This window comes from Lathamus discolor, chromosome 1, assembly GCF_037157495.1.
Source record: "Lathamus discolor isolate bLatDis1 chromosome 1, bLatDis1.hap1, whole genome shotgun sequence".
NCBI classification, from domain to species: domain Eukaryota; kingdom Metazoa; phylum Chordata; class Aves; order Psittaciformes; family Psittacidae; genus Lathamus; species Lathamus discolor.
The window spans coordinates 95,753,843-95,779,513 of record NC_088884.1 but is presented as its reverse complement, the minus strand read 5'-3'; positions in this window follow the sequence as shown (position 1 = coordinate 95,779,513).

Sequence of the window (25,671 nt, the reverse complement as noted above, 5' to 3'; positions counted from 1 at the left end):
CCGTTTTTGCCAATGCACAATATGGCAGCTTCAAGCACATTACCCATTGGAATATTACACCACTGAACAGCACATGATAGCATTCCCTTGCACTGGCACTGAAAAAAATTTGCTGAAGAAGGAAATAAGCAGCAAGAAATGAAATGCATGCTCCAGTTTCCAAGGAAAGCATGTTAATGCCTAATACATGGCGGGGGGGGGGGGGGGGGGGGGAAAGGAATAGCAACAAAAATAAGGGAAAAAAAGTATCTTTATAAAGATGTTGCTTGAGTGCTGCCAGGGGAAGATCAGCAGGACCTATAGTGATGTGCTGAGTAAATGCCGGTCATGCAAGCTAAAACTGCCAAAGAGCAGCTTTCAGTGACATATCCAATTTCATCGTTTACAATGCATGAACTATTAAACTCAACCAATATGACTCTTTATGGCAGCCTCTCAGAGCTATATGTTGACTAACGCTTTCATACAGAAGAGGATTTTGTTTGCTTTTCAGAATATATTTCTTAAGGAAAAAAAGTGCTAGCTTGTAGTAAAGACTGACTGAGATCCTGATGACAGCAAGGAAATATCCCCAAACAAACTCTGTTTATATCAAGATTCCTATTCACCAGCTATCTGTACACCAACATGATTCCTCTTTTGTGGTGTTTTATTTTAGAAACAGGGACACAGTGGTTAGAATTTAAAAGTAGCTAATTAAGTTCAGCAAGCATTCTTGTCTCAACCAAATGAATAGTGCCATTAATAAGGGGCCAAGATTAAGGTTAAGGTTTTGTCTAAATGAATGTTTACTTATAGTTTTTATGCATGTCACTAGTAATATAATGCTATTACTATCTAAACATACACCTTGTAGAGGTACAGGTTTGTCACAGGCTAAAGGCCAGCCAAAAGCACTGCTCAGAGAAAAGAGATCTCGACCCTATCTGCCTGGCTTCAAGTGACTTGATTAACTCATTGTGAGCTCAAAAGACAAAGGAGGAATAGACAACTTTGTTAGCAACTGCTGCTAACTTCAGTGTCTTCTTTCGTTGGGTTTGTGGTGTCATTCTGAACTTGACTGGAGAAGAATCACTATCCATCCACGGTACCTGTCCCACTCAGTAAATACTTCTCACATTATACAGTCACCAAGTGGTGAGGTTCTGCTCTCCAACCTCCCAACACAATCCCCCATAACAAGTGCTCTTCCAAAAGCTGTAAGTTACTTTCAAGCATCACTTTATCCTTCTCTCTAGCAACCTAGATCTACATTGTGGATAGTAAAGAAATGGGAAATGACGGCCAAAAGCAGCAACAAAATCTGCTGGTTTGGGTTAGCTCTTCAGACTCTTTCTACATCATTTGACATGTTACCAAGAATTGTGCAATGGTATTGCAAACTCTGTATTCTATATTGCATATTGTTACATCTATGGAACCAGGTTACAGACACACCAGCATTTACCACACTTGTGTCAACTGTGTAATTTCAACAAGATCCAGATTTCCCTCTTAGACAACAACTAGTGCATAAATGTAATGCAAGAGTGTGTAGAAAAGTAGTTAGTTGTTCTAGATTTGCTGGTTTTGTTTGGTTTTTAAGCAGCATTGGTACTATCATTTATTAGTTCAGACTTCAAGTGTAGTTTCAGAGGGTCAAATTGGTTTAACTTCAGTTTCTGAGTGACAGAGGCTGTCCATCCACTTTTTTTTTTTCCTGAATGGAATTGTTTTCAACTGTACTGGTACCCTACCTGGATCACTGGGCAATTAATTATACAGGCATTAGTGACACCTTAGGAATGCAGGTGTGGGAAAGCAGGTTTGCAGGCAGGACTTCATTGGGAAGAGTCCCTTCAAGACTTTGACGAGGTTCCTAATATTCTAATCATCCCAAATCCTATTTTTATGTTGGACATAGCAATGTAAGTCTAAATATGGACTGGAAAGATCACTGTCATTGGATATGCTCAGCTGTAGCGCACAGTACTCCAAAATCCCCATATAAGTCACAGATTTATCCAAATCTCATGCAGACAACACATTATTGAGGGTGGCCCTTTACTTGGCACTCTATACAAAGAAATGCTTAGCTAAACAGGATTTTTTATTATTATTTTTATTTAATGGACTGCTTAGTGACTCTTGTCAGGCTAAATTAGGTTTTACTTTTAAGAAGGAGCAGAACTAACTGTCATGAGATAAGGATCAGGAACAGCCATGGGATCAGTGCAAAACAGCCTCTCTCTACAGCACTACCCTTCAGGCTAATGGAATGCCATGCACCTCCTGCTAATCTCTGCTTTGGGCAATTCAGCAATTCTCCTACAGAATTACTCACTGTGAGACCAAATATTTTCCCCAAGGATCCAGCATTGTATTATTTCGTACTTGTCAATACTAAAAAAAAAAATAAAAATCTTCTATTATCTACTGACCTAAATAAAATATCACCATGCAGGGAATGCCCCAGGTCCTTTCAACATAGATTTGGTGGGTTTGTGCCACTGCTCCCCCTCCCCAGCGGGGCCTGGTAATTATCAGCCACACATTTGTTCACACATTATGTGCCATGTTGAACAAATAGCTGCTGAACAATATTATGTTAGCAAAACACCTGCTATGACAGACTGACAGAAGTCCAACAGCTAGACTCCATTATTATCTAATCCAGCAGATTGATTTCTCTTTCTACTTTTACCTATCTTACTATGATAACCTTTAGCATAAATTATTTAGGAATTATCCCTTATAGAAATACCCTTATAGTGTATACAAATTCAGATTTTGTATGATAATGCGTTTACTCTTACTGTCCCTCAGCTTAATAAAATACTTGTGAATCCTTTTATTATTTAGGAAGAGAGATGACAGTTAGTTCTCAAATCTCAGATTCCTACAGCAGGATAAATTCAGAAGAATTCTATTAAACACAAATAGCAACTGTCAACCTTCCCCATGGGGACAGACTAGAAGTGAACATTCAACCCACGGCTAAAAGGACAGCAAGAAAAAAGCAGCAACAGCTTCTGAAGATTTCTTGTGCACATGTAAAGACCTGGTCTTTCACACTGATTTATCTCCAAACAAACTAGATCAAGCACTTAAACAGGAGTGGGAGAACCTCCAGAGCTGAGAGGGGGCAGAACTGGGTGCTTCAATGCAAGTACACGTTTCTGAAGCTTCAGAGGAATCTGAGACCAGTTTATAAGACAGCTTACATGGCAGGTTGCTGGATTCCTCCTTCACCCTCCATGTTCTCTACAATTCCACAAGGGTAGAAAAGACTAGAAGGGACATCAAACACTAGCTGGTCTATCCTCCCCTGTTTCAAGACCAGCATTAGCAACAGTTAGATGAGGCGAGTAGAAGAATTATAATCCATCAGAGAAGCAATTCAATGCTGTAAACACTAAACAATACTAGCCCTTATTTCAAAAAGTATTTTGATACATGCTGTTGTGTAATAACACTGATACATGTCTACCATATTTAAACTAGCCCATTTCAGACACATGCAAGGAAATCATACTGCTACTTGCAGTTACAGTCCTCTTCTTACAGAAGAAACACAGGAGATTACTAAAATGAAAAGTCTTGAAAAGCTGACACTCATGCAAAGTAAGACAGCCCAGTAAAATATCATTCAAACCTTACTCATATTATTTTCACGGCACAGAAAAAGACTGACATTGTTCAATTATTTTATTTTTCCATTCTCTGAAAACCACTGCTCAAATGCAGTGTCTACAACATAGTGACACACATCAGCAACATGCACAAGCTCATATCTTCCCCCTCAGACTCTGTTAGGGGTTCAAGCAGTTGAACTGACTCTTCATGATCCTTTTGCAAATGTTTGGCACATGAAGATCTTTACTCTGTTTCAAATTCCAGAAAGCATTACCAGTCAGCCAGACTTACCAAGCCTGCTGACAGAGTAAAGTCACATCAGTTAGTATACAGCAATTTTAAATCCCTGCAAGAGACTTGTATGACTAACTAGAACACTCTAGCACTTTGGCATTTTGTCTACATAGACTGAAACATTCATGCAGATGGTCTTCACAAGAACGAGCATACTGAAGCATCTCAGAAATACTGGGACATTGATGCATCAATTGGGCAACATATAAAGTTAACTAACGCCAAAGTGTTAAATAATGCCACTTCATCTAATGGCACAGATGGAGATTCATACTATCACTGCTTTAGGTGGGTGTGCAGTCACCCTAATGCAAGAACAAACAAGTCATTCAGATCCTGGAATGCCTCTCACCCAGCATGGCAATGCTCGACACTCCCTGCTTTCTTCACGGGTACACAATAATCACAGTTTGTGCAGAACTGCTGGTGGTGTTGCTAATGAGGATGCCTGCATTTGGCTTACTACTATTAAATTTACAGCAAAAAAGTTGAAAACAGCACCCATAAATGGAGAGCACAGAACTCACCCTGCATTTTTATCATTAAATGCATGCAAGTAAATAGCTGAATGTATTAAAACCAGAAGAGTGTGGAAGCAGTAAAATACAGTTTTCCAAGTAAGTTTAATATTAAAAATTGATTTTTATTACAGTAATATTATAGCTACAATTTGACTGCACATTCTTGAAGAAAAAAATACAAGGTCTGTGCTTGAATGCGCTTACCATAGGACCTCAAAAATCAAAATTTACTCACTTCTGAAAGGTGTACTTATTTCCCTATAGGCTGCGCATTGGTCTGTCCTCCAATTTCTACAACAAAGCAACAGGATATGTGCTCTCCCCTACTGAGAAATGCTGTTGCTGATCATACTGCTCATGAAATATAAAGGCAAATTTCAGTGCAACCGCATTTATAGTGTTATGCATAAACCCAGAAGACCCCAAAGCTGACAGTAATTGCAGAAGGAGAGGAAAAGTTGAGGGTTTTTTCCCCACTTTTTAACAGAAGCAATGTATTAGGGCTTTAGGAATGCCATTCCTAGGGAACCTAACTATGCTTTCTTAATTTACTTCAAATATACATTGTCATTTAGGACAACTGCAAGATATGCTTATCTAATGAAAAAATTTCCTTACTGTATATGAAAAATAAACTTTGTATTTTAGTCACAGCAAACAATGAGAACTATAATGAAGTTTCATTAAAAGCAAAACTGACTTGTTTGTAAGAGCTAGAACACACATTAAAAAAATGGCTTTTTAATGAAAATTGAATATTAGTCATACAAGTCTTAAGAAGAGCTCTAAAGAATCATGATTTTGAAAATCAACCTAGCACTAAATTCCATTATAAAGCCAATCTAGGAACAGGAAAAATCTTGCTGTCCTTCCCTCACACAAACAGAACTTTCTCAAAATACTTCTAACAGGCATATCCTGCCCTAAAAATACTTATCCAAGTCTTAACAACAGTAGTAAAGCAGAACTATATTGCTTCTCTGCTGAGAATTTAGCATATTTTGGCAGAAATTCTTTTTGCATACGCTTACTTGTCTTTAAGTAAAAGATACACACGCATTATGTGTGATAATTCCCCTAAAACAGTCTCAGCCAGCCTGGATCCAACCCTGTCACTGCTGATTCAGCAACGTGGCTATTCACACCGAAGGCTAAAACAATTAGATATGAATTTGATGAAATAGCAGCACTTTCCATTTACTAAATGATGTTGAAGTGCTTTCATATCTTCATGTGTTTATAACTGTAGGTTCCCTATGCATTAGCCCTAATGTTCGCCTCTGCCACTCTGACCTGTAACCGTAAGTACAGATTATAACCTTGATAGTCTGATTATCTCTGTTGCCACGCTTCTCCACGGTACTCTATAATTGTTCCACAGACAACTACCAGTGATGTTTTAATGCTGACAACAGGATGCATTTCAGCTAAACTGTCTAAACATTAGTTGTTCCACAGAGGGAAAAGAGAGGTCCCAAGCATCAGAACATGAGGAAAATAAATTATCAAACACCTACCAACACCAGGCACAGAGACCGTACACAATGTACATTATTTTCACTACCACAGGTTAGCTGAACTTTATCAATAAAAACAGAAATTCTTTCAAACTTTGAGTACAGGAAAGAGGACGACTTAAATTTCTGTTCATACAACATTCACTGATGAGGGAAAAAAAAAAAACCAACAAAACACCAGGACTGCAAAACTGAAACAGAAAACAGAATCATCTCCTGATGACAGAAGACAAAACTGAGGGTGCTGTGTTTAGAGTCAGTCAGTTTCCATCTCAAAAACATGGCAGGAATTTTAGTCTCTTGAGAGTGAGGGACTTGCATGTGCTCATCTCTAAAGAATTAAACATGAGAAATTAGGTCTCTGCTCAGACCCAGGAATTTGATTTTCAATTGCTGATCTTTACTCCCTCAAAAACATTTGCAAAGCAAGGTTGCTGAACAGACAAACACATGGAGCATATGTAAGGATGAGTACATACCATGAATCCTTGGAGATGATTCACTTGCCATTCATTTCTGCTGCAGAAATTAAATAGAGGGGTATTGGGTGGGGGTTTTTGGTGCACAAAATGCAGACTTGAAAAAAGAAAATATGAATACTGCAAAGGAACATTTCAACATCGAGTAGCACCCAAAAACATGAAAAGCTTTGGGAAAACAGTAAATTTAATATTGTTCCTTTATCTTGTCTACAGATGTTATGAAGAAATGAGATACAAGAAAAGGAAACTGAGAAAGAAGCAAATTATTTATGATTAAATATCAATACACAAATGAAGAAACATTCAGAATTATATTTTAATCACTGTGTCAACCTTTGACGTATTTAGGAAATAGTGTATCTATAGAAGAAACTTAAAAGCTACAGAAGGCATACCTGGGGCCATCTTTATGGGACAAATTGGGATATTATGCTAGAGCTTCTTCAGATAAACAACCTGCACTTCAATTAGAAAACTAAAAGGTGCTCAGCATAAGACCAAAGGCAACAGAATGGGTCTCAGTCTGCTGGAAGAAGAAAAACAAAAGTTTGGTTGCTGGAGTGAGCTGGCAAGTGTCTGGGTGTTGCTATATGCTGACATCACACAAACTTTCTCAGATAATAGAAGAATTTGGGAGACAATTAAAATTCACTTTTATTCAAAATGGGAAGAGGGTTTCCTTGGGAAGACTCTTCCCCCTTGAGAAACATATCAGGAAAAAGAAGAAAGCAAGTAGCTGAACACTGGGTATAAATGCAAAGGATGAGTTCACTCATTAATTCTGGATTAAGTTTTAATCCAGTAAGAAAATAATCTTTTCCTAAAAGCATTCTTCACTATAGCCAGATGTTGAGTGACAATGAAGAGGTGCCCTATTTGTCAGAGTTTGAAATAATATATATTTAACATAATTGGCACTGATGGTGAGGTCAGTCATATGACAGTGTTGAACTCCTTGATAATAGCTAGTTGGAGAAAGATTGAGGGAACAAAAAAGGAATGAAGGAGTGGGACAGCTGCTACGTGAAGCCCAATCTTAAAGAAAGCAGAGCTTGATTTTGGATTATTGATCACCCAGGAAAAGGAGATTAAAAAACTAAAAGTACATATGGTACTTTAAATCAAGTAGGATACTTTCAGGAGTGATCACCAAGTCCCAGGTAGAAGAAATGGCTAAAAGATTCCAAGGAAGTTACCATGCAAGACATGCAAAGAGTTGTGGTCAATGGCTCAATGTTCAGGTGGAGATCAGTAACGAGTGGTGTCCCTCAGGGATTGGTGTTGGGACCAGTCCTGTTTAACATCTTCATTGCTGACATGGACAGTGAGACTGAGTGCGCCCTCAGCAAGTTTGCCAATGACACCAAGCTGTGTGGTCCGGTTGATATGCTGGAGGGAAGGGATGCCATCCAGAGGGACCTTGACAAGCTTGTAAGGTGGGCTGATGCCAACCTTATGAAGTTCAACCACGACAAGTGCAAGGTCCTACACCTGGGTCAGAGCAATCCCATGCACAGCTACAGGATGGGCAGAGAAGAGATTCAGAGCAGCCCTGCAGAGAGGGACTTGGGGGTGCTGGTTGATGAGAAAACGAACATGAGCCGGCAGTGTGCGCTCGCAGTCCAGAAAGCCAACCATATCCTGGGCTGCATCAAAAGGAGCGTGACCAGCAGGTTGAAGGAGGTGATCCTGCCCCTCTATTCTGCTCCCCTGGGACCCCACTAGGAGCACTGTGTGCAGTTCTGGTGTCCTCAACATAAAAATGACATGGAGATGTTGGCGCAAGTGCAGAGGAGGCCACAAGCATGATCAGGGGACTGGAGCACCTCCCATATGAGATGGGCTGAGAAAGTTGGGGCTGTTCAGCCTGGAGAAGAGAAGGCTGCATGGAGACCTCACAGCAGCCTTCCAATACCTGAAGGGGGCCTATAAGGATGCTGGGGAGGGACTACTGTCCTGGGTTCAGCAGAAGCAGTCATTTTTCTCCTTCTTAGTAGCTGGTGCACTGCTGTGGTTTTGACTTTCAGCCTGGGAATAGCGCTGCTGACACCAATGTTTTCAGTGGTTGCTCAGTAATGTTTAGTCTGACGAAGGACTTTGTGAGTCTCATGCTCTGCCAGGGAGGAGGGGAAGCTGGGAGGAAGCAGAGACAGGACACCTGACCAAAACTAACCAAAGAGGTATTCCATACCACAGCACATCATGCCCAGGATGTAAACTGGGGGCAGTTACCTGGAAGGGTTAGATCACTGCTCGGGTCGGGCGGGGTATCAGTCGGTGGGTGGTGAGCAGTTGTACTCTCTTCCCCCATTATTTCCCTTATCGTTATTATTATTGGCAGTAGCAGCAGTGATTTGTGTTATACCTTAGTTACTAAACTGTGCTTATCTCAACCCGTGGGAGTTACATTCTTTCCATTCTCCTCACCATCCCTCCAGGAGTGGGAGGTGGGGCGGGGGGAGTGAGAGTGCTGTTGCACGAGTGGGCTTAAACCATGACAACTGTTCATTACTGACTGTAATAGTAGGACAAGAGATAATGGGTTAAAACTTAAACAGGGGAAGTTTAGATTGGATATAAGGAAGAAATTCTTTACTGCAAGGGTGGTGAGGCACTGGAATGGGTTGCCCAAGGAAGTTGTGAATGCTCCATCCCTGGTGGTGTTCAAGGCCAGGTTGGACAGAGCCTTGGGTGACATAGTTTAGTGTGAGGTGTCCCTGCCCATGGCAGGGGGGTTGGAACTGAATGATCTTAAGGTCCTTTCCAACCCTAACTACTCTATGATTCTAAACCAAAGTAAATTTCATTGTTACAAGGAAAATCTGCAGCTGTACTAGAAAGAAGATACACTAGGACAGGTTCAAATAGAGAATTCTGGTATCACTTATCCCACATTAAATGTATTACATGTCTTTAACAGACGTGAAACTGGCTCTCAGAAAGTAACTCAGCAACATTTCTAGTATTAGCAAGTGTTGGGCAGGAGATGTTGCAGTCCAACAGACATAGACAGAGATACTCATGTACTTAACCCCTATCTGGATCTGCATACACTAGGAAACATCTGGATTTTTAGCTCTGAGACATCACTTCAAGAAGACAATCTTTCAAGTACCTGAATGTTGCTGTAATACAAGTTCATCTGAGCTAGGTTACTCTTCAGTCTCTTGGAATAACAAACCAGCACATCAGATGTCTCACTCTGGACCTTTTTGGCTGACAGAAAAAGCTCCTGAGCTTCTGTAACACTAAAATGCTATTAAAGCATTCAAGATAGCCTTACATGAATCACGCAACACAGGCATTTATAGCAGTGATGTACTTTAAAAAACAGCACTGTAAAAAGTCCTAAGTTCTGCTGAACTAAGGCAACTTTCTCATACAGAACCACCTTGATCAACTACTCACACTGAGGAATTGCATGTTGACACAACTGTATTGGCTAGAGACTGCGAGATCCTTGGGATTGATTGCATTCACTTCACTAAAACTGAAGCAAGTAAGTACAATATTATATTTCAAGTATTACCATTTTTCAGAAACGACCTATTCCTACACTTCTGGAGGTAACATGCCCCTGTTGCTTCTGCACTTCAATATTTTCCTCACAGCCACTAATTAGCACACCAAAGTGTACCAAAATTGACAGGTAAATTATCCTTTAAGAGCATTAAAACCATTTCCTAGGTAAACAATTATATTAAAATATGTTAAAGCGATGGTTTTTCTGTACTATGTCATGAAAAATATTTCTAAACATCTGTGAGAGACTGATCTGAAATCAGACTCCACTGTCCAGTGCCTCAAAGACTGGTCTGAGAAGCTGAAATGAAATTCCACCTGTCTTTGGTCTCAGAGATATGTGGGAGGAATTGAGGTAAGACTCCTATATCCACTGCCTGGGAGAAGGGTGTGAGGAGCTGAACTGGGACTCCACTGTCCATTGCCTGAGGGATGAGTGGGAAAGAGCAGAAACAAGACTCTTCTGTCCACTACCTCGAGGACTGGTGTGAGGAATTGCTGACCATTATCTCGAGAACTGCTGCAGACACGTGTGTGTGTGTGTGCATGCGCATATGTGCACGTGTGCAGACACGTGCAGTCAAAGAGCTGGCTGCAAGGCGAGGGAAACTGGTCCACCAGGAACATGCAATACGTGACATGAAGGACAGAGGTACTCCCCCAACTCATAAAAAAGGGAAAAGGTAATCAAGAGACATCTCCAGAGAGCCACTGCCATGAGGATGACTCCAGGAGGACACCTCTGTGAGGACACTCTCCACTGATGACTACTACAGACCCTGAGGGACACCCTCCATGAGACATCACCCATGAGGGCAACTCCATGAGACACAGTCCACGGGGTACCTTCAAGGGGACTCCAGAAGGATACCTCCAAGAGTACACCCACCTTCGATAGACTCCTGGGGTACACTCTGCTCTGATACCAACTAGGAGCCCTGAAGGACTCCCAGCATCAACAACGGGACACCACTGGCTCCACAGTGGTGACTCTCTACACCCTGAATCCTTGCTTCATTTTCTACCTCTTTCCTAATCTGTCCTATTGCTATCTCCTTTATTACAGTAATATCCCTTTTTTATAATGACTGTCTTTTCGTAATATGTAATAAACTTACTAACTGATTACAGTACTTGACCTCATCTGCGTCTTAATTTCACTCTTGGTATCACAAACTGAAACAGGGTCCGGAACTGGGGTTTTCTCCAATTGGACCCTGACATCTGCATTGCAAATATGTATTCCACCTTATAATTTGTCATTTCTTTCACACAATGTACCTTTTAGAGTAACAGAAAGCTTCCTTGCTTCCCTCCTTATGCACTGCCCTTTTAAAACCAGCATGACCAAAAATACCAGCCACTGCCTGAACTTGAGAGGAACGGCTGAACCTCTCTCAGCTTCCCTCTCGTGATATTCATTCCTCCCTCCTCCTCATCTGACACTAAATGCATACCTGTACTTGGGTGCCAAGATCCTTCTTTACAGAGTTGGGCTTTAACCTATGTAAACACTCACTTGGATTTGTGCTAAAAGTGTACATATAGAACATGTATCTACCTAATTTGGCCTTGAACCCAAGATGAAAATAATCATAGAATCATAGAATACTTAGGGTTGGAAAGGACCTTAAGATCGTCTAGTTCCAACCCCCCTGCCATAGGCAGGGACACCTCACACTAAACCATCCAACCTGGCCTTGAAAACTGCCAGGGATGGAGCACTCACAGCCTCCCAGGGCAACCCATTCCAGTGTCTCACCACCCTAACAGGAAAAAATTTCCTCCTTATATCCAATCTAAACTTCCCCTGTTTAAGTTTTAACCCATTACCCCTTGTCCTGTCACTACAGTCCCTGACAAAGAGTCCCTCCCCAGCATCCCTATAGGCCCCCTTCAGGTACTGGAAGGCATATTTTTATATTGTTAGACTTCCCAGATTAACAATCATCCTATTTCTACAAGAAGGCAGTAGAACTGGACTGTTTTTTCTTTTAAACCTCTAAAACACAGCAACAGCCTTCACAGAGCTGCTTTGCACTATTAAACTATTTTAAGTACAGCACATTTATAAGCTAGCTTGGTTATTTTCACACTTCACTATACCTCAAAAAAAAAAAAAAAAAACCAACAAAAAAACAACAAATATGGCCAAGTTCTGCTGGGATCTAAACCAAGCGTGCTGGTTAGAAGGATTAGCTATTGTTAAATTGAGGGAGCAATTTCAAGTACTTTTGACTTCAGCTGTCCAATTCAAAACTCCATCTTCTGAAAAGAAATAGAAAAATAAGGTAACACCCACACATCTCAGGCCCTGAAGTTACCTCAAAACAAGATAGAAAAAAAACCCTCATGCATCTGAAAACCAAATAAACATCACTAAGGCATAGCCTCAGAGGCACTCTGTTACCCATTATAGGTGGAACTGCTACATTAAGAGAAACATAAAAATGTAGTAAACATATATTCATGCAGCCTTTTGGAGAATGGGACATGCCACAAAGCCTTGCCAGGCACCTCGAGGGAATTCTATTAACTGTACATATGTTCAAAATCATGTCTTTCCAGTGGTATTTTGTGTGCTGCCTGTGATCTGTCCACAGAGGAGCACACAAGTAAGTCAGTAGAAACCTTGCGACATATTAAGAGGATTTTTTTTTTTGTTTTGTTACACCAAGAGGAAAGCCATTTTAATTAAAAAGAGTTGTTGAAATAGTGAATTACAGGAGCAGTAAATTAAACAGTACCTGTAACTGATAGTAAAAGACTGCTGCATGCACACTTACCTAGCTTTGAGACAAGCCATATACAATGGAGAAGATACCAAATTTAAGTCTTGAAATTCCTTCCCTTTTCTAAATACTGTTTTCTAGAATGAAGAAAGACTTCCTAGTTTAACAGCCAAACCCCACATCGACAGACAACAGCCTCACACAGAGAAGTGCTATGGGATGCGTCCAGTAACACCCCAGGAGAACTTCCAATCCATTGTCACTTCCCCTGTCCCAGATGAATCCAGATTTCATTTGCAGCACAACAGCTCTGGAGCGTGAGCGTTAGAGTAGTCACTGCCAAAATTCGCCTGAGAGTTCATGGTTTGACAAGCCTCTCAGGTGCAGAGAACTGAGCCCAGCATTCCCCACAGCTCCAGTATGTGCTTTAACAAATCAGTTACTGAGAAGAAGGAACTGCTGCAGCTATGAGTACTGGCTGCTACGGCCTGTATATTTTAAAACAAAAAGAAGTTACTTAAAATTCCAATTCTTCCCCTTAAAAGTTTTATTTGCATTGAACAAATATTTCGCTAAAGCTTAACTTACTGCCCTGCAATCTAGAGTTGCATTGCAGCCCATTGGCTCAGTTAAAAATCCTTCTTGAAGGCCTCTCCATCAGCACTACAAGATACTCAGGTGCCTCACCGAGAGGCACCAACTGGATCTCAGTTATCTAAACACACACTTTGCAATACATCTTGTCACAACACTTATGTCCCCTCCGTAGATCTGACTCTTGACATTTACACTGAGTCCTATATTCTTTGTGAAAGAATTAAGTACACACAAGGATTAATAATTTCTTCTGTTTTCAAAGCCCTTTCTGTGATCCAACACACACAGCTGCTTTGCTGCTTTGGTGTGAATAACTCAAAGAATAACTAAAAACCCTCTGAAATCTAGCTCATAAATACACTGGACAACTGACCAAAGCCTGGTCCCGTCTCCCTTCTTTCCCAGCCTCTCCCAGACAACAGCACTCACAAATTACATGCAATATGGCTCTATATACTGTCCCTGACATGATGGCAGCACTTTGCAGTTCAGGGTGCAACAATTCACGGTACATGGCTTGCCTCTCAGAGAAGTGAAAGCCATAGCACAAGCTAGCTGCCCTGGCTGTAACATGCTTTAGCTTAGATCTCTTAGTTGTAAACTAGAACGCCCCAAAATAATCCGGAGTGTGACACAACTCTCACTCCCCTAAGCTGCGTGCCACACTTCACAAGACACTGCAGTCCTGCTCTTGACAGCAGTGTTTTCCTTTGTTATTCTCTCAGAACAGTTGTCACTCTTTAAAATCAGGTCTGATTTCATGAAATATTATTAAATTCCCATCTGCAAAGACAGAGTAACCAGTTTAGGCATGTACCTTGGTACGGTAGTAACTGAAGAATAAAAAGGGTATAAACTTCACCATGCAGATCTACACGCAAAAGTGCTTCCAGCATAATCAAACACCAGATACCGAGTTGTATGCAGGTTTAGGTTTAATCAACACTGGGGTTTTTTGGCTTTCAGAGGTTGAAACAGTCTCCAATAAGATTAGGGCTCTGCAGCATGCCTAGTAAGACTGAAGAGGATATTGCCAGAAACAGTCTACCTTTCAGCAAGTATTTATTCTACCTAACCACCAATCCCCGGAAGACACCACTTCAGTCCAAGGGTTAGAAAAGAAAATATCATACATGGTAACCCAAATTTGAAAATGCCCATTTCATAAATGACCCAATGGCCTGTTCCTTTCTATCTGTAGCCTCAGAGAATATGAAAAATACCCAGACTACTGCTAATGCACAATAAATTCCCCAGCTTGATAGGGCTTGAATAATGCTGTTGTAGAACTACAAAAGTACTTTAAAATCAATACTTGGAAAATTCTGCTTATGAAGATTTATTTCTTCCACGTTTTACTTGCATCCATATCTGAAGATCCACAAAATAAAGCTAGTTTCAAAGTAAGTTGTTAGCAATACAACCAGACTCTGTCTTTTCCACCTGCTTACATGGGAGTGGACCCCCACAATATGAGGTCCCTTAAACGTGACTGTATCTAGTGTTCATTCATGCTTAGATACAGGTGAGGATGGGATACGAGTTCAGATGGTTTTAAGCCTTTCATGACCCAGAACAACTCTGACTCAGCTATTTGTTTATTTTTGCAGAAAAATTCCTTTGGTAACGGATAATATGTTACAACATTGTAATAACCAATATAAAACCAACACACAGCCTCACAATTCTTTATCCAGTCTGGAAGGCACTGCTGTATCCCAATGACCGTGCTGCTCAAGAGCAACATTAGCTTGCATATGAACAGCTGATGTACCAAAAATGAAAGCTTAATTCAGAACTCAAGGCCCTTCACCTGTATCTGCTCTGATAGCTATCTGCCTTCTTGAGAACCACAACAAATACTCCCACAATGACAAGTCTCATGGGAGACAAACTGTGAGGGAAAGCAAGAAGAAAATTAAGAAGTAGCTATCTCAAAGCTTTATTTTATCAAGTATTCATATTTATTATTTAGCTTATTTAATAGTAAATAATAAGTTGGCTTATTTCTAAGGCTATGCTTCATATCTTTTACGTGTACAGTTCCTTATAGGTGCCTGACTTGGCACATGACTCCAGTATCAGGCCACTCACACTCATAAGTTCACAGGACAAGATCTTTTATGCAATTACATGTCTGAGCAATTGCCCCAAAATTAATTCAGGAAATTAGTCCTCTAGTCACATATATGCATTCAAATACTTGAAAATGCAAGGTTTTTCAAATACAAACTTTTCTTTTTCAGTTTCCTCCTTTTATTAAAGCTGTTGTATAAAAGTAGTTTGTGCAGCATCTAGTGGAAGCTGAAGAGCTCCATGGAAAGTCTACAGAAACCCAAATGGGTTTGCTTCAAATAATCAGAAATTAAGTCATTTTTACACATGTACAAATGGACATCTTGGTAGAAACATGACTCTTGTATTTATTCATGAAAAAAAACCCTGCCCACAATCATCTAATTCTTCCTCCCTGACTACATGTATAAAAAGGGGGAACGAGTTGTCTGCATACGTAATACACTGAGAAGACAAGAGAGATAAAAGCTTTTGCCAACATGCTTGTCCAGTTCTGACCACTGAATGTTACTGATCATATCTCTAGTCACACTACAGTGAGTATGGAAAAGAACACCTTCCCGCACCCACATACACACACACTAATTGGGTTTTTCACTTGTTTAAGGAGTTTTGTTTGGGATTCTGCAGAAATATTTGATGTGGATAATTAGCTCAGAATGCTTCAATAAATCCTAAAATAGCTTTTAAATAAACAATTTTATGGCATGGTCATCCTCCCATACAGAAGTTAGAATTCTATCAGGTAAGCTTACTATTACATGCAGCAGCACACAATCACTTGAAAAAAAAACAACAGGTTTGAGTTCTTGCTACGCAGGGCAGCTTTGTGCCCAGGTGTGAACCTCATTCTTTCAAATGCTCCTTACAGTTCACACAGCTGCTCAGTTCACTGATTATCACTCAAGTAGCTGGTTTATTCAGGCAAATAAACACTTTGTGTGCTCAAGTGTTCAGCAGCCACCCTGTAACATAACAGGGTGCTTACCAACAAGCTCTGGTAAATCTCACTCCAGCAGTTTACAGCTGCCAAACCTGAATTCCCACACACTTCCCTGTTGTGTCTGTACCAGAGAACATCTGAAATGCTTCACTCCAGACTCCTTGCATGAAGCCAGCTTAATTGATAATTTAAGATAATACTCCATACTTTGTAACGAAGCATATGCATTACTCCTCTTCATTATGCCCTGGAGAGTAGATCAGCAAAAGGAATCAAATGGGAAGGGGAGCATTAACCACTTCAGCAGGATTCCCTAGGGCTCACCAGTTAGCAACCATAGTCAGAAGTACTTAATGCAGCCTAAAGAAGAAAGATTATTGTGATTAATGGGGGATTAATAGTCAAGATTGATTTTGGTTTAATTTAAAATAAAAATCAAATCAAAACCAAGAATAAGGTTCTGCATGCACAAAAGCCACATCTCCAGAGAACTGAGTGCAACTGGACTCCTAAAGCCAACTGTAAAGGAGACAGAGTAAAGGATTCGGTAATGACATATCTCAGCTGGTAAAGTCATTTCCCTTCTGATGTCCTTCTTAACTTAAGCAAGGGATATTTTCTTTATCCTTCTTAGATCACGGCAAACCAAAACATCATTTGACTAATTAAAAAAATCATGGAAATTTACAGTATCAATACACTGTCCTACTCATCCCTGGAAGAACCTGAAGCGCAGACATTCCCTTGTTTGAGCCAAGTGTTTTAAGCAGCCAAAAATCTAATTCAGTTGCATATAGCTTCTTCTCCCCAAAGAATCAAAATACCTGCATCTTGCATTTGCCATAAGGAAATCTGCCTAGGAAACACAGCATCCATCCCTGCTAGGTTTTACTTACAACAGAGCCAAATCTGTGCAATCTCTTGCCATAGAGTTTAAATGGTTTAAGACTTTAAAGACTATTCTGGTCTCAACTGAGCAAAGGAACAATTGGCTTTGGAAAAAATAATAAAGGAATTTACTAGTGCTGCTTTACTGACCTGGAAATAGCTTTTGTAAGTGACAAGGGGAAGTGAAAAGGGGAGAAAACCCTACTACTCTCAATTAAATTCTTCTCAGGAAATTTGATCACCCTACCACTGATTTACCATCAGTTTCAGAGACCTGGAGGGATATCTTTTGAAATGCTCCTACAAATTATTTCTGTCAGCTTGTGAAATCATAGGCAAACCCCAGCTATGTCAGATAGAAAAATACCATACAGACTTTTCCTGTTGTCTTATAAGATGATCTCAGTGATGCAGAAAAAGCTAACAAGATCTTAGCAAAAGACATTTCCAGCTTGTTCATGGATTGCATGTTCAAAAACTGAAGAGTTAACCTTTCAGGAACATTGGCACTGGTTACGGGTGAGCAATATGTAATTTTTTACTGGTTTACCCCTTGTGACTCAGACTTTCTTTAAAACATCTGCAAAAGCATGCTACATGTCTATCTTGTTCAGATTACACTACATCTACATTCTTTCTATGAGCTAACAGAGTATTTGAAGACATGAGAAATGTGATAGTAAGTTACCGGTAATGGCTCTTGTTCAAGGATAAAACCTATGCAGCCATTGACAAAACTCAAGATGTAGGAATTATTGTCCCCCAAGTCCCCCCTTTGGGTTTAGTCTTTTTATTTGGTAAAATTTTAAAAGCTATGAAGAGTCTGAATGGCTGGTTTCAACGTCAGCACTAAAACTGGTCTTGCTTAATGCTTTTAGAATTCACCACCAAATCGCTCTCGCCATTTCTAAATCACTTCTGCTAGCTGAAGAACAGATGCCCACCAGCTGAGATGTACTATCCTACTGTTAAATACATTGGCTGCCTTTCCCATCTGACAGCCCCACTTGAAGCACAAACGAAGCTTCAAGTGTCAGAATCAGATTCTTGCAGAGAGATCCTCATAGATATACGCACCCAGCAACGGAGGCTGACAAAAGTTATTTATGCACTTGCTCTTTTATGAAGCTTTTTCCAGTCATCACAGCTGTTCACATCAGGACTTGGCAGGTTTTAGGCCTGCAGTATCTTCAGGTAGGAACAGCAGTCAGAATCTGAAGCACAAAGTCCCTCTTATCAAGCCCCTCTGCAAGGGAGAATTTTAAACTAAGTTCTGCTCATGCAAATTGCTTATACCTTTCATAGACAGAAACTGAAAATCAGTAAACACTGCAAGATATAATAGCATTGAGTGAAGTGCTTCACTTCATGGGGGTACTCGATTCAGGAGCCAGATAAGATCTTAATGAAGCAACTGCTGTCACAAGGCAGCTGATGATCTCTTCTGCAGTGTTTCATGTATCTCTCAGTGTGCAGAAAAATGTTCGAGGCAAACTTATCCTTGAAACTATCAATTAAAACACATAGGAAATCCTATTTTCCAAGCAGTTGAATAAAACTATGATGCTTCTCTGTTAGAAGTCACTTTAAAGTGAATTGCACATCCTATTTTGCAAACAGTGACAATTCAAGAGTTAAACTTATTAATAGATTTGATAGCCTTTATTCAAAAATTATTTTACTCAAACTAAGTTTCATGAAAACAACTATTACTTGCTCCTGAAAAGTCCAACATGATTAATATAATTTCCACCAGATGTAATAGGAACAGTTTCAATTATCCTACTTTTCAATTATTCTCCATGATATACATATATACTTATTTATTTATTTAGAAAGCCTGGAGAGGCTTTTATTATTAAAGTGTTAAACTGATAATGATGCTTGGGGAAAAAGGGAGGAACTGGCCACACGGGGCAGGGGGGGGACGGGGGGGGGGGGGAAGTATCATGTATTACCTACCCTATCTCACTCAAACTCTGAAGACAGGAGAAAGACAGAATAAGTGACTTACTGGGAATATCTGAATTGGACACACAGATTAGTTATACCGATTAAGGTCAAAGGATAGATAAAGGGCATAAATCTGCTCAATGTTTATTAAGACGCAGATGTTTTATTTAAAGACACTCCTAATTCAGACCAATGTTAAGAAATATAAATCTGTAAGACCTGCACTGTCAGTTTTATACTAAAGACAGCTCTTTTGGAATTGTTGCAAGTGACTTAAGCTAGTGGCACAAAAACATAATTAGAGAAAGCTCCTTTTTGATGAGGTGCTTAAATCCCACACTGAGGTACTATAGGTGGCATGGGGTGGAAAACATTGCATAATATTAACAAGTGCTACATCAATCCAAAACTGTTTTCCAAAGTAACTTCCTTACCTGACATAACATACCAGCTAGTTAATAAGTGTTCACATTCACATATCTAGTTAAGGATATACAAGAACATTGAACCTGCATAAGCAATGGCATGCCCTGTCCTGAGGTTCAAGTCCTTTCAGAACACAACAGTAACAACAAGCTAAACCACTCATTCCAGCCACATCCTGGTTATGCCAAGAGAGGCCTTTATGACCACTCGATATTAGAATAGTTATTTTTAATCTTAAAAAGGTTTCTGTGCTTGCAGTTCTGATATTTAAAGTGCTGTACAAGTCTTTACAAGCCACAAAGTATTTTATGGAATATTTTATTCTATAAAAACTTCTCACATAGAATTAAGTAGGGCTTTAATATGTAAAGATCAGCGTGAATGCCTTCGTTTTTTTGGTTTGGGTTTTTTTGGGTTCTGGGGGGTTTTGTTACTTTTATTTCATATAATCTTCTACTTCAGTATTTTAAAATGCACCCCATTCATTTTGCTTGCCATTCCAGAAAAAGTCACCACCGACTTTAAAACACTAAATACCTTTTTGTGCTGGACTTGATAGTTACAAGAGATCAAGCCAATTCTATAGACTAGCCATAGCTGTTTAGTAGTGGTTTATTTTAGTGTACCACCAATAACACAGAACAGAGAATTAAGAAAACATAAATCCTCTAAAAATAAGAATTGAGCTAAAACTGAAAGGGAAGTCATATGTGAACAAGTGCTATGTTTTGAACAAATGGCACCTCAAAAACTTGCTAGATATTAAAATGTCTATTCATGTTTCCATTATAAATCCTGCTTTGTAGCAATTAAAGACTCATCAAAGTTGATTTCCATCAATGTGAAGCCTGACATTACAGTCCTCAATTTAAATGCATTTCCCTTTTCCCAATTTTGAAGAACAATTGATGTAAATCATTCCAGACCTTCTCATTATTAGATGAGAAACTCATAACCTTATTGCTTTTCTAGCCAAGAAAAAAAGCCTAATAACAAAGAACTGATATAATCTGTTGAATAGTTCCGTATTTTTCTATATCTGTTAAATGAGTCTCCAAGCTCTTCACTACTAAAGCTTCTTAACAAAGGCCTCACAGATACTATATTCCAAATTAATAGTTCTGAGTATGTAGAATCAAAAGATACATCATTTAACACAAATGTTTATAAATAAAAACATACAAAGTTCCAGTATGACATATTTTACTTCAGCAAAACTGCCTATAATTTCAGCCTAGACAGCTGCAAGGTTAAGTCTATGATCACTCCATGTTAACAGCAGCCATGTAATGGACAAGTTCTCTTTTGGTGAGCCACAGGTTTTTAATGGTCTTTAGATATGGTCTGTAACAAGTTACAGCTTTGAGACAAATCCTCACCCTACTTCAGGTGCACAGGTACACAGCAAAGCTGCACATGATATGGGAAAGCAGAAAATGGAGCCATCTTTTCACATACCAGAAGAACAAATCCAAGAGGAAATACAGCTATTGATTCCTTCCTCAAAACTTCTTCACAATCTGTTCTGCCTCCCAAGAACTGAAGCAGATATCACAACAATATCCTTGAGAACTCCAGGTGCTTCAACATTTAGGTACTAGCAGACTAGAAGTGCACTTTTTAAGAAGCTTTCAAACATGCACATTTACTTGTGCAGAGTGGAGCCGACACTGGGTTCCTTCTGGATGAAGCAATCCTTGTACTCCAGTCATACTCAACCCATAAAAATCAGATTTAAATTAATCTAAAGTGAAGAAGATTATAAAAATGTGTATTGATGCATTTCAAGTGTGCACATGAATCCCTCGGCTCCTCCCAGCTCACTCTATACATCCACCCCTGTTGGCTCACACCACTGCACAAAGTCAGTGAAGCCAGTGATGATCTGGACAAGAGAGACACTTCAGCCAGAAGGAGGAGAAAGCTCTGTCTTGTGCATGAAACCTCATTCATTTCCTGGAAGGGCCAGTCCTCATTTAATCCAACCAAAGCTTTACTAAATTGCTCTGTATTTAGTTACAGACAGGAAGAGATTATGTTAACCTGCAACAACCAGGCTACTGCAGCACAGTCGTCAGAGCCCTTCACTCACATTTTCACTACATTGCCAATGCTGTCATTTAACAGCTGAATCTGAACAGCTGACCAAGTTACCAGTAGAAAATGTTTTTAAACAAATTCATTAAATAAATGTAAAGCACAAATGACCAGGACAGTCACTCAACTTTTCACCCAAATGGTCCTAAGGGAGTCTGAACACAAAGATGCTGAAAAACTGCATAACTTGTCACCCACATGAGTATATATGGAAAAGTAATTTTGTCTATTTGCCACAATCTTTCAAAATGGTTTCAAGAAAACAGTAAATTTTAATCCATCACTTGTGTGCAAAGCAAAGAATAAAACCCATTAAAAAAAATAAAACAATTGGAAAATTAGCAGACATGAGCAAACCAGGGAAAAAGAAGTGATTTGATTAGGATAAGAAACCACTTCCCAGTCCAAGCCAAAGTCCTTCAAAGGGGTCAGGGAACACATGAATAATCTTGTCAATAAAGTATGCTCCTGTTTCCTAGAATGCTCATTAAAGGTTCCTAAAGAAACTGAACTGTAATTAGATGAGAGACAATCCTACCATTCATTTCCTATCCTTTGATCATTTATAATTAATGAAAAAAGTAAACTGTCCTTTCAAATCAGTTGCTAAGTCAAGTCCTTGAAATACAAGTATTTGGCTCTTCATTGCTCAGTGCACTCAGGTGATCAAGCTAGGACAGAGAAGATGATAAAACAGGTGAAGTTCAGGTTAGATATAAGGAAGTTCTTTACTGTTAGGGTGGTGAGGCACTGGAACAGGTTGCCCAGAGATGTGGTAAATGCCCCATCCCTGGCAGTGTTCAAGGCAGGACAGAGCCTTGGGAGACATGGTCTAGGGTGAGGTGTCCCTGCCCATGACAGGAGGGTTGGAACCAGGTGATCTTAAGGTCCTTTCCAACCCTAAATATTCTATGGTTCTATTATTAGGCATGAAGAGAAAGGAGAATAGGGTAGAGAGTTAGAGGGTTTACAGTTTAAGAGCTGAGGATCACCATGAAGGGCTGGAGAGTACCTTAAGCAGATGACTGAAGACAAAGATCATTGCAAAGATGAACACAAATTTAAAAAATGGTCTCCATCTCCCACAACCACTGAAGGAAGCAGAGTTACCACTCAAGAAAGAGACTAGAATATTCACTATTCAGAAGCAGACAAATAAAAGGATCGAAATTATTAGGAAAGGAACAGTAAACCAGAAAGCTTTGTGATATTCCTCCAAAAGGCCACATACACATTTATGAATTCATATTGCAGCAGTTCTATTAGTCCCATTACAAAAAAGAGACGGAAAAAGTAGAAAAGATGCAGACTGTTGTGAGGATAATCAAAGGTATAGGAAAATCTTTAGAAAGGGATTAAGTAGATTAGTTTGCCATCTGAAAAGTAGGGGAGAGATACAGCAGTATTCTACAAAAGGTTGCACTGTATAAAGCAGCTGAAGGAGATTACTCACTTTTACAGCAGGGCAGAGAAAAGAACTAGGTAGCCCCAAGTAGACTGATAACTGAGGAGGTTTAAAACAAAGTTACAACTACTTCTGCTTTTCATGCAAATTTTCATCAAAATTTTGGAAGTCGCTGCCAAAGAACAGCAAAACTGCGATTTGATCAATTTGCAGAGAGTTACTGTGACCATTACAAAATTTCTACCCAGACATTAACTTCCAGATGGTCAGATGCTGGTTACATGTAGCAGCAGTGTAAAGCCCCTACAATGCACACGCTGTACCCCTCACACTCTTCTTAGTGAACACTGCAAGCTCAAAGGAAGCAAGGTAGAAAGATACTTGGTTAGACCTGATAAAGCAACTGGTTAGATACAATGGAAAGACAATCAAGTCTCTCTTAGTCAGTCTTGTTCATGACTGACTGAAGGAAAGAGCAAGCCGCTCTCAGCCCGTTCTATATTCTTCACCTACAACTCAGCGTTCATGAAATATGCATAGGCTCTCCAGTTCTGGAAGGAGTCAACATGCACACAGCCTGTAAAACTATCATTTTTATTCATGTTACATGCGGTTTGGGGGTTTTATACCTGGTTTGTTTTGGGTCTTTTCAGATTTCACTAGAACACTGGAAACACTTTCACTTTGCTAGTTCCTGTGTAACTCCGGGAACATCAGTCTGCTTAATGCTCTAAGAAGGACAGCACTGAAGTTATTTTCCCATTCAACTCAAATCTTTCCTAAAAGGCATTCACTAAAATTAATAAAATATTTTTAGCATAAGACTTATTTGATCATTGCAAGTATTAAGTTAAACATGCAGGAAAAAAAAACAAACCAAACCAAACCCAAAAACTGTGGTCATTGGCAAATATTTCATTATTTGTACTTATAGAACAGTTACTAATTTTCTCTGAAGTCTATATGCTCAAAACCATTGACAGTCCTCTAGCAATCAGTCCCATTTCCCTAACTGCTGTTCTCAAGAGAGGTAGAAGGGAAAGCACAAGTGGCAGCTTTTGTATCTCCTACCCACAGGCCCCTCTTCCTCAGGCACCAAATTCACTCTGGCAGAAAACTTGTATTTGACAGAATCACAGAATAGTTAGGGTTGGAAAGGACCTTAAGATCATCAAGTTCCAACCTCCCTGCTATGGGCACCTCACACTAAACCATGTCACCAAGGCTCTGTCCAACCTGGCCTTGAACACCACCAAGACAACTGTATATCTAGTCACACATGAATGTGTTTCTTGTGTGATGCAAAATTTCAGGTCATTTTGATTCTGACGATATCATCTAAAGAAGGTTGGATGAAAGAATCGTATGAAGTTTAGAAAGTATTCTGCTCATCTGTGACAGGAACCTAAATGCTGAAACTAGTGTAAGAGCTGTCTGAAGTAGGCTTTCAATTTTACTGAAATGCTGAACTAAAAGACAAAATTATAAATAAATAAACAAACAAAAGCCTCAAGAAAACCAACACCAAACTAAAAAAGTAATAACCTGTCAGAGAATTAGCAACTACGGGACAGGTTTCCTAGTAAAGGCTAGCAATGGCCTTCTTCAGAGTAGTTATAAACCAGTGCACCACATTCACACACAGCTGATCAGTCTCTAAATAACTGATGCAATTGCAATTTTTAAGGAGCTCTTGGGCACAGTAGTCTGTCCTTCTTCCCACCAACATCTATGTTTTAAAACAAAGGCTTCTCAGTGTAAGTTTGCATAACTGTATTAATTTCTAAATCAACGCATCAATTTACATGAAGCATTGACCTCTTTCACAAATTGGATTTTTTTTTCGATTTTTTTTTTTTTTTTTGTTTACACTAACAGGAAGATGCCGAAAAGATTAAAGATCAAGGACGATCCATTTAATGCAAAAGGATTCCCCCTTCAAAATCATTTCAGCAAGGACTGAGAAAATTAAAAGCATTCCACACACTCCTCCTGTTCAACTGAAGAACTCCTACAGCTCCTTAAGAAAGCAGAACTGAGAGAAGCATAACTTTCATTACAGGAAGAAGATAATATATGAAGACCAAGCTCCAGCTTGACCTTTATCTTCATAAGTGATAACTCTCAAAAGTGACCAAAAGGTTAACTAAACTCTAAAAAGGTCATCTGTCTTTAATCTGGCTATATAGATCCTTTGCTGATGTTCAATAATACACACCTACTGTTCATTAAATATCACCCGTCCATTCCATATTTCCACCTTCTGTTTTCAGCAGCAGCTACGCTTTTGTTCTGTCACATTAAATAACTTGCATATTCTTTCGATCCAGCACATTTTCTGGGATAGGAAGTGTTTTAAACTTACATAAATACATTCCTAACTACTGTAACACATATGCATGACATTGCAGAAATATTATTACATACTAGATGTGAGCACATTTGTGACTTCTTCACCCCACTGTGAGTCTTTCATACTTCTAAGATAGTTATCCCTCTTACTCCTCAGAAGTGATGCAGCTCAAATCATATTCACCTAAAGCTTTTCAAAACAATTATATAATCTGAAGTTATACCAGAAATGAAACACTGAACTCCAAATT